General features: G+C 41.9%; 1 pseudogene; it reads left to right on the top strand.

Annotated features, from left to right (window-relative positions):
- Positions 1–4,538: 4,538 nt before the first annotated feature.
- LOC149834251 (pollen receptor-like kinase 3 pseudogene) lies at positions 4,539–8,218 on the top strand (annotated as a pseudogene).
- The last annotated feature ends 1,901 nt before the right edge of the window (positions 8,219–10,119 follow it).

The raw sequence follows: 10,119 nt of genomic DNA, 5'->3' as shown, positions 1-10,119 counted from the left end.
ATTTTTACACAAAGGAACCCTTTTAGAGAGAACTTCGACGGAAGCCCGTTTCCTTTTGTGGCCCTCAATTTTTCATTTTGGCCACCCCCTTCACAGAGGATCCTCTTCTAGGAAGAGTGTGATGGACTCGTTCCTCTGTGATACTTTTTCAACCTCATTTTCGGTCATCTTTCCATAAGAGAAGCCTAGAGATATAGAGTTTTGACGAAAACTTAATTTCTCTTTGAAAGTTTCGTTTTGCAAACACCTCATTTTTAGAGAAGAGAGGAGTATTTCCTATTTTTCACAGGCAACGCGTCGCTCAGTAGGGAAGACCCAATGAAATTCTCATATTGGTTCATATTCATAGGGTGTGACTAAGTTTTTATGCTGGCTGTCACTGGCCTACCGCAACCCTCCTCCTTTATCCGGGCTTGGGATCGACAGTATATAACTAAACAGTTATACACAGGCGGAGTTTAAAACCACATTTCTTAATAAAGTTATTTGTCAAGTGCTTTATGCAATGTCCGTCATGACTTCTACGCAATGTCTAAATGCTTTAGGTTATTGTGCATGCATTTGCGAATAACAATATAAAAGTGCTTTATGCAATGTTCAACATGACCTATATGCAATGTCTAAATGCTTTAGGTTATTGTGCATGCATTTGCAAATAACACCTACAATTTATGCGAAAGATACTTTTTTCACTCAAAGGTTGCTTAGTTAAGCTTACCCCATTACACTAATCGAATGCTTGTGCACAATCTACCCGAACCTCAAAACAAAACTATTAAATATTAAATAAAAAATAAGCAATCAAACATAATCATCTATGTTTAATTCATTTTGGTGTTTTGTTAAAAGAGGTTAACACATTTTGTTGACATTCTCAAATATGATTTGCAAATATCGTACTATATTTGCAGACATTCTTTAGGAGTGTTTTAGTGAAAAAAGGTTTGCATATGTTAAAGACATTCATAAACATAAAGAGTTTCACACATTTTAGATGACATTCACAAAAATGATTTGTGATGATTGTAACATATTTATAGAAGGGCAAAAATATATTTAAATTGCCAAAAATCAAAGATTTTGGATATGAGAGAGATTTAAGCAAATTAAGAGGCATTTCGGGTTACAGGTTTATGAACCAAATGAGCAAAAGAATCTAAACAAATTCCACAAGTCTCAATCTGAATCCAGGTCTGTATTAACGTGGTGTGGCAAATCTGGATCCTTTTATTAAAATTTAAAACTTAGATAGAATATAATGACAAGATGAAAACAATGGGTTGACATGTAAAAATTGCAAAAAGAATTAGATTTTATCCGGATCCGGGTATATATTCTATGGAAATACCATTCAAAATTAGAAAGTCTGATCGTGTGACTCCGGCTTCAGGTCTTATTTTAAGATCCCTATCGAAGAACAATTAATGTGTTGGATTTGGATCAAAGATCTGACCAAATTCGATCCACTTGCACAACTATACCGTAGACCCAGCAATTTATTTTGCAAAACCCATCAGTCAGATCTGGATTTAGGTGCTGGACTTGTGAAGTATGTGGACCCAGGTCTTGTTTGAAAAAATATAAATCAGACTCATGACTGACCCAAGACCGGATTAAGATCTGGAATTTTGCAAAAGAATTTTGAAAATGGAGATTTTGCAGGATCTGCTCTTGACATCTGAACTGCCTAAGGCGGTTCACCTGACACCTGCACCTCAAAGTCAGAATGGGTCTCACCATCTGGATCTGGATCAGATCCGACCAGTGTACAGCCCCAAGATCCTGGCATCTGACTCAATTGGAGCCTTAACTAATTAAACCTAGATTAGTTTATGCTTGGTTCCAATTTGAACAACCACTTGATGAAAATGGCTCCTGATCAGGCTGGCCTTCCGACTTTTGGATATGGTTCACTTATCATATTCAAATTTATTTGATCGGCTTGTATTGAATTCAGGAGTCGGATCAATGTTTTATATGATCTTCAATTTTGGATCTGGATAGGATTTGAGTTTCTTTTTTAGCTTTTTCCTGGACATTGATCTCAGACATCTTTTGTGTATTAACATGCAAAATTGGATCCGGACTGAAGCTCACAACTTCTGATCTAAGATTATATGAATTAGGATTCATATCCAAAATCTGAATTAGACCCAGGTCAACCATGAGTGGTAGATCTGATCCGTTTTAACCTTTAACCTGGCCTTACAAACGGATCCAAGTTGTGTTCCCTTCCCCACTGTTCTAATAAGCAATAAGATAGCAGAGCTTAAAAATCAGGGGCGTACGGACCTGGTGCGGGCAGCATCATGCTTGATCCAAATTTTAAACAAGATCCAATGATGCGAGGTTAAATCTGGATTCATAATGCATATGATAATACAGGATCCGGTGAAAGAAGATTACGACTGAGCATTTCACATGTAAAAGTTCAATGGATCAGATTTGACCAAAAATCTTGAACACATATCCAACATAAAATATTGCACTGAATCCAATAAGTACTAAGTAAGAAAATCCATATCCAATTGGAATACATGCTTGGATCTTATTTAAAAGTCCATATCCAAGAATATGAAGTTGGACCCAGTTTGGATACACAACCAAACCATATCCATTTTCACCTACTGATAAGGCACATTTTCCCCCATGCAGCTAAGATCATGCTGGCCCAGATTATCTGGACCATAGTCTGCTATACCCAAACTGGGACAAGGTATATGTGGGTTATATACCGACTTCATTTTACAAACATACCAGATCCACTATGATGGACCCAGATCCGGCTGGATCAAACTCAAATTCACCATCAAATCTACTTGTTACTAGCGAGGCACACAGGCCGGAGTCTGGTCAGACCTAGGCATTACCAAATCTCACCTTATTGGATCCAGCCTAATGGAATTCAGATTGGATGTGAAAAAAGAAATATTGAATCTGATTAGCTACTAGCATATATTTTATATGCAATCAGGTTGGATTTGGATATGGATGGGGCTGAGATTCGGATTCATATGTAAATCTGAATATTTGAATCCTAATCCAATTATTAATTGAATCCTATTTGCTTTACCGAATCTGACTAATCGGACTGTGATTCCGTCAACTATCCAACTAATGGGTTATGATTCAGTCAGCTATCCTACTAATCCATACTTAGGGCCTATGTTGCAAATAGGGATGCCAACCGGTCGGGTGAGACAGACACCCGACCTGAATCTGAGTCCATTAGGCGGGTTTGGTAGCCAAATGTATATTCGATTAATATTCGGATCCGGATGTGGTATTAAGTTTTCCATTCAAACCCGAACTTGAATCCGACTAGAAACCCAATCTGATTAGTGTAAATACTGAGTTTTAAGCTAATCAGACCGGGTTTGGTTTTATCTTTTTCCATCAGAATCTGAATCCGATTAGGCCAAACCCGACTAAGTTGGACTTGGTAATGCCTTGATCCGACCAATTATACATCCCTAGTTGCAAAGATACAGGTACCACCGGCATGCGACTCAGGTTCTCGATGCGAGTTTGAAATGTTTACATGAATATTTTATTTAAAAAAAAAACCATTTTTGATATTTTAATTTGTGAAAATGCATTTTTATTAAAATATTATTAAATTTTATTAAAATATTATTAACGAAACATGACACATACCCGCATAAAGCCAGTCACTTCCTTCCGTCATTACCAGGACATGACGCCACACCTCATTAATCACCGATGTCCATACGTGTCAGAACGTGTCACGTGTCAGAACCGTGTATCCACGGATTGATTAAGTGATTACATAAGGTTGACATGACAGCATTTCACGGGGCCCACAATAACATAATGCAGGGTTTCACTGAAAAAGTTTCTTATCAAAAAAGTATATATATATTTTTAGAAAAACTCTCTTAGAAAAAAGTCTCTCTCGTTTGGAAGAATCCTATTTTCTATTTTGCATCACTTTTCTTACATTATTCTCGCTTCCAAACGCCCTTAAGCTGTGCTTAGATGTGAGAGTATGACGTACCGGACACATTTAGTGGAGATTCGAGGATAGCTTAAGCGATCCCTTGTTGGCTCCACTCAAAATACTGTCATCTGATTGGCTTGTGTCGCATAAAGGTATCACTTCAACGGAAGCAGATCAGGTCATGCTGAACATGAGCGTTTTTTCTCATGCGGACATCGTGGCCCGTCTGTTTGCATTTTGGATGAATGCCACGTGGTTTTGTTGACTTTTGAGTTTTTTAAAAATGCAAATCGGATGGCCACGATGTCAGCATGAGCAAAAACGCTCATGTTCAGCATGACCTGATCGGCTTCTCACTTTAACACACGACGTAGCTTGGCAGCCTACCGTAAACTAGGTCGCAAACCACAATCAAGATGGCCCCCACTTCTCACATGATCATATTTGTCCATTTTCACGTCTCCCGAAACGACCTTTTTTTCGAATCTTCACGTTTGACTTTTTCAACATCCCCACACACCCCCATTCCCTTTTTTTAGGCTCAAAACCAACCCAACAGCACAAAAACTATAAGCATTTCCTTAAACCAAAAAATTAACGAAAAATAAAAAAAAAGGACAAAAAAACTTTGAGAGAGAAAAAGAGAGAGCGAGAGAGATGGTCGCTGCACCCTCTCTCATATTCCTCCTCTTCCTTTTCCTCCGGCCGGACGCCGGCAACGCATCCCCGGAATCCGCCGCCCTCTTCCAGCTGAAGAAGTCCATCCAGAATCCCGCCCCCTTGTCGTCGTGGGCGGAGGGCGGAGAGCCCTGCTCGGCGGCCTTGCCATGGCGGGGCGTCGTCTGCTTCCACGGCACCGTCGTCGGGCTGCGCCTCAGTGGCCTCGGCCTCTCCGGAACCGTCGACGTAGACGCCCTCAGCCGTCTTCCCGGCCTCCGCTCCGTCAGCTTCCAGGGAAACGACTTCTCCGGCCCGTTTCCGGCCATCGGCCGCGTCGGCAACCTCAGATCCGTCTTCCTCCACGACAACCGCTTCTTCGGCGACATCCCGGCCGACGCGTTCGCCTCTATAAACCTCCTCAAGAAGGTCTGGCTCGCCGGCAACAACTTCTCGGGTCCGATCCCTGACTCCTTGGCGTCACTTCCCCACCTGATCGAGATCCGCCTCGAGAACAATGCCTTCTCGGGGAATATTCCGGCGTTCAATCAGCCCACTCTTATGTCGTTCAACGTGTCAAACAACCGCCTTGAGGGGAATATTCCGGCTCAATTGACGTCCAGATTCGACGGCAAGTGCTTCAGTGGGAATTCGGGCCTTTGTAAGGGCAGCAGCAACTGCACCGACACGAGCAGCCTGACGTCGTTAGGAGGAGGGAGCACTCCTCCGGCGGAGCCGCTGCAAAACACTAAGTCGGGGCGGACGGTGATGGTGGTGGTGGTGGTGATGTTGTGCCTCATGGTGTTGGCGGTGGTGATACAAGGAGGCTCCAGAGGTTCGACCCACAAAATATTCGCGGGCGACAGCGTGCACATGAAGCAGATCCCGCCGTCGCCCCAATTCGAGGCGAAGAAGCCGACGTTGCCGATAAACACGGCCGATCTTGTGTTCGTGCAGGAGGGGCGGGGCGGCTTCGCCCTGATGGATCTCATGAGGGCGGCCGCCGAGGTGCTCGGCAGCGACCAGCTCGGGTCGTCGTACAAGGCAGTGATCACGAGTGGATCGACGGTGGTGGTGAAGAGGATGAAGGAGATGAATCAGGAGGGGAAAGATGGGTTCCATGAGAGGATGCACAAGCTCGGAGATATTCAGCACCAGAATATTTTGCCGCCGATGGCCTACCACTACAGGCGGGAGGAGAAGCTGTTGGTGTTTGACTACGCACCAAAGGGCAACTTGCTTTTCCTCTTGCATGGTACGAAAGAGGAGGAAGTGATCAATCTTCTTGAGTTGTGGCATCTTGGGTTATGTTGTATTGTACCGTATATCATATCGTCTTAGTAGATTTGGACTTTGAATTGCATTTGATGGAGTTGCTTGAGTCTCTCTTGACTTGGCTTCTCAAGTTTGCTCCCAAGCTGATTTCGTCTATGTATAGAAAAGCCTTTGACAAGCCAACGTCAATCCCAATCATCCAATAGATTAGATTGGAGATGGTCAGCTGATTACCAAGCCTAGGCTAGTCATGGTTTATAACTAGGGTTTGTAGAAGAGAAGTTGGGGATCTTCACATAGACTGCTGCTCCCTTTTCTCCGTTCCCATCATTTGACATAGGACGTGTTTCATCCTACATTCAATCCTAGCCATCCAACAGCAAGGATTGGTCTAAATTCTCACCTGAATGTGTACTGATCCGAGCCATCCAGATGAATCAGCTGGATGGCTAGGATGGACATAGGATGGATCCCTTCTTATGTCAAATTAGGATGGGATCCTTTTTGTCTACAGAACTGAAGTTTAGTGGTTGTGAATGTGATCCTACGCTAACAAGACAATCATTATGGCCTCTTTAACATTTTAAATGTTTGCAGTTTGGCCAGGAGGAGTGACAGGCTTCTTTCTCTAATGGGTTATTTGTCAAAGTTGCATGGTTTTGTTCCCAATATATAGTAGTAGAGCCATACCTTATCCTTGCTTGGGAAAATGAGAGAAAACCACCTTACTCACTTGCCTGTTCATTCGTGTAAAAAAACCTACTCCCCTCTGGCCCACCAGGGAGTACACCCAACTTTAGCTTCATAAAAAGGGACGCAGATGAGTGGAGCTCACATGGGTCTCTATTTGTAACGTATTGACACAAATCGGGTCATCTAAAAATGTTAAATAAAAAGTGACAAGACGCTTGTTTAGTTGTTAACCTTCATGAACATGATGAGAAAGAAAACAATCATTTAAATAGGGCATAGAAGGTTTAGTGCATGCTTCCAGCAGTACAAGGAGGGACGATCAGGTGCAATGCGATTGCACACTTTTAATATGCTGCTGCACCTGATCACCCACCATCTGCTGTTGGGCACCGTAGTTGACAGGCTGTATCTCAAACATGGTGTGTGATCATCGGATGCAGCAACACACTAAAAGTTCTGTTTCCAAGACAGGTTACAATTCACTCTTTTGTGCATGCATGCTTGCCTGTATGTGTTTTTCCTGCACTTGCACCACACAAAATATAGCACCGTAATAGGGCCTCTGTTTTATTGGACTGGTGCCTTTGTATTTAAAGCCACTAGGTAAGTCATTTCAGTAATGTCTGCAACAAGGAGAATTTGTGTTTCATTATGCCAATGTGCTACTTGCTTAATTAATCACTATAGTGACAATACAAAGCACTTGAGTGAAATCTTAAGTTCTTAATGAATGCTAAGCACCATAAGGACATATATGTGTACATACTCAAAAGCTTGCTTGTGTGTGTGTGTGCTTGCATGCTTTTGTTCTTATTGCTTACTGCATGTATTTTCTTGATAGGTGATCGAGGACCGCACAGGCCGATCCTAGAATGGCCGACTCGCCTACGAATTGCTCAAGGGATCACTCACGGGCTCGCTCACCTCCACAAAGAACTTGAAGATATGGACCTTCCCCATGGAAACCTGAAATCTACCAATGTGCTATTCAGTGACGATTGTGAGCCCCTTATAGCTGATTTTGGCTTCTCAAACTTGATCAACCATTCTCTTGCATCACAAAACATGGTCGCCTACCGATCTCCAGAATACTCGGAAACTTGCCAAGTTTGTCACAAATCTGATGTATGGTCTCTGGGCTTGATCATACTTGAGATCGTCACAGGAAAGTTTCCATCCCAATATCTCAACCATGGCAAGGGTGGTATAGACTTGCCAGAGTGGGTAAGGTCTGCAATTGCTGAGGGGCGTGAGAAAGATGTATATGATCCTGAGATAGCTCAGGATTTGAAGAGTGTGCCTAGTGAAATGAGGCAGTTGCTACAAGTTGGGCTAGCTTGTACAGAGCCATGCTTGGACAAGAGGCTTGATATGGCCACTGCCCATAAGAAGGTAAACCAAATCAAGATAAATGAAGGGAATGCACATACATCACCATCTCTCAGAGATGGCGTTGGGAGCTTGTCATCGTCGGCCCGGGCAAACACGATGGCGGTGTTTTCGTCGCGCTGGTCCGGAAAGGAAAATATTAGTTCATTGTCGTCCCGGCATGATGATAGCTTCACCTTCGCACCATGACTGTTAACGGTTTTCACTGACTTGCCATGAGCATAAACACTGAGGTTTGCCTAATTTTTTAACTTTCATTTCTCATTTCACATTATTTGATTGAAAAAAAATGAAAAAATGATCATTGTTATAGTGTGCTTATTCTTTTCTTTTCCTCTTTTTGTTCTTTGTCAATACAATTTTTTTCTTAAGTTAGGCATTGTCTAAACTTTCATGTATCTATTGTTTATATGTTTATTCATGACCAACAATTTATCATGGAGTCAATCATGTTACTCCCAGATGATGTTCTCTTGGAAAGGTTAATGGATTTCTTAAAAAGATTATTCTAAAGGACTGTTGCACATGTCCATTTAATCCTACTACTTTAGGTCTTGATATAATTTCTTGGTTTGGATATTTAATTTGAGTCCTAATGATCCATTCAAGTTTTGAGTTTAGTTGTTGAGATTAATGTTGGAGTTTGGGTCTAGCTAAGAGTCCATTAAGGTAATTAGGGTTAAAAGAATCTACTAATGTTGGAGGATCGCATATATGCGTGCGTGCAAGGTGTGTATGTCGTGTGTGTGACTCATCTCTCTCTCTCTCTCATCCTTCCCCTCACTTTCTTTCCTTTTCCCCTCTTAAATTATTTTTTCTTCTTATTGGGATGCAGCCACTTTTGTTGACTCCCTCACCTTAAGCTTGGACTCTCTCTCTCTCTCTCTCTCTCTCTATATATATATATATATATATATATTACTAAGAACTACATTGTGAACTAAGCATTTCTAACAGTTTTTTTTTTTGCAAATCTGACCATGAAGTTTTATTCGGCATGGTCCATTTGGTAGAAATCGACTGTTGGTTCATACTTTTTCAATAAAAAAATATATGATTTTTGAATGCTAGAATATTTATGAGAATTTTCAACCATCGATTTTTAAGTCCTAAAAATCCTGCTTATACATTGCAATCTCAGTTCACACTTTAGTTCTTGCATTCTAGTATATATAAGGAAATGTTCTAGTTAGGACCTATTTTTCTTAAGTCCTTCATTAGGTTCCAGCAAAAAAATATGTTGCAAAATTTCCTTTTTTTATAGTCCCAACGGGTTTGGCGCAGTGGAAGGGGGGCCTTGGCCACTAGGCGGGTGGTCAAGGTTCCATTCCCGTAGGTGTCACCCCTTGCATGTCAATGCAAGGTGATTCCCTGGGGGCGAGGGGTGCACCGCAGACAACCGAGATAGCAATCGTAAAGTACGGCAAACATAGCCAATGCGACTAGGTCTCTGTTCTAAAGAGTGGCTCCCCCGTTCCACATGGAAAAAATAATTTCCTTTTGTCAAATCTGAACTTATATGTGTGTTTCCATTGTTTATTACTAAGGAACATATGGATCAAATTAATTTACCAAAAAATTTACAATCTTCTATTGTCAAATTTTAGTGCAATTTGAGCCATTGATTTTTTCACCTCTCTAAAATACATGTATGCATGGAAAATAGCTAATGTAATGCATGTCTCTATTGGGTGAAAAGTTCACTTGCAATCATGATTTTTTTTGGGGCTTAACACGGAACCTAACAAAATTTGGTCTTCACTAAAACGTTTCCCATATGTGTATGTGTGTGTTCTGCTGCAACCTTAAGAAGGGAGAGGGTGTTGCGTGTGCACCCCCCGGAACATGCACTGTAGCTGCTGATTTACGGCTCCTCCATACACTCCATTGAGTGCCACGCGCCGCTCAGTGGAGACCCCGAAACATGCACTGTAGCTATAGTGTGTTCCTGGGGAGAACATATAACCTGCCCGCTTAAGAAGGTGTAGCAGGCCTAGGGTATGCTGCAAGTCATGACACACTAAGCTTGGTTTATCGAGCCAGGCTTAGTGTTGAGGTGCACTGAACGACTTTCTCTTGCTAGCCACAAACTTCCTAAACCCTGCGTTTTTGGTGGTGATCAGGTCTGATCATGATTGCAGATT

This window comes from Nuphar pumila, chromosome 6 (assembly GCF_984573655.1).
Source record: "Nuphar pumila chromosome 6, dmNupPumi1.hap1.1, whole genome shotgun sequence".
Lineage (NCBI taxonomy): Eukaryota > Viridiplantae > Streptophyta > Magnoliopsida > Nymphaeales > Nymphaeaceae > Nuphar > Nuphar pumila.
The sequence above is the reverse complement of the archived record's forward strand: the minus strand, read 5'-3'. Positions and strand labels throughout refer to the sequence as shown.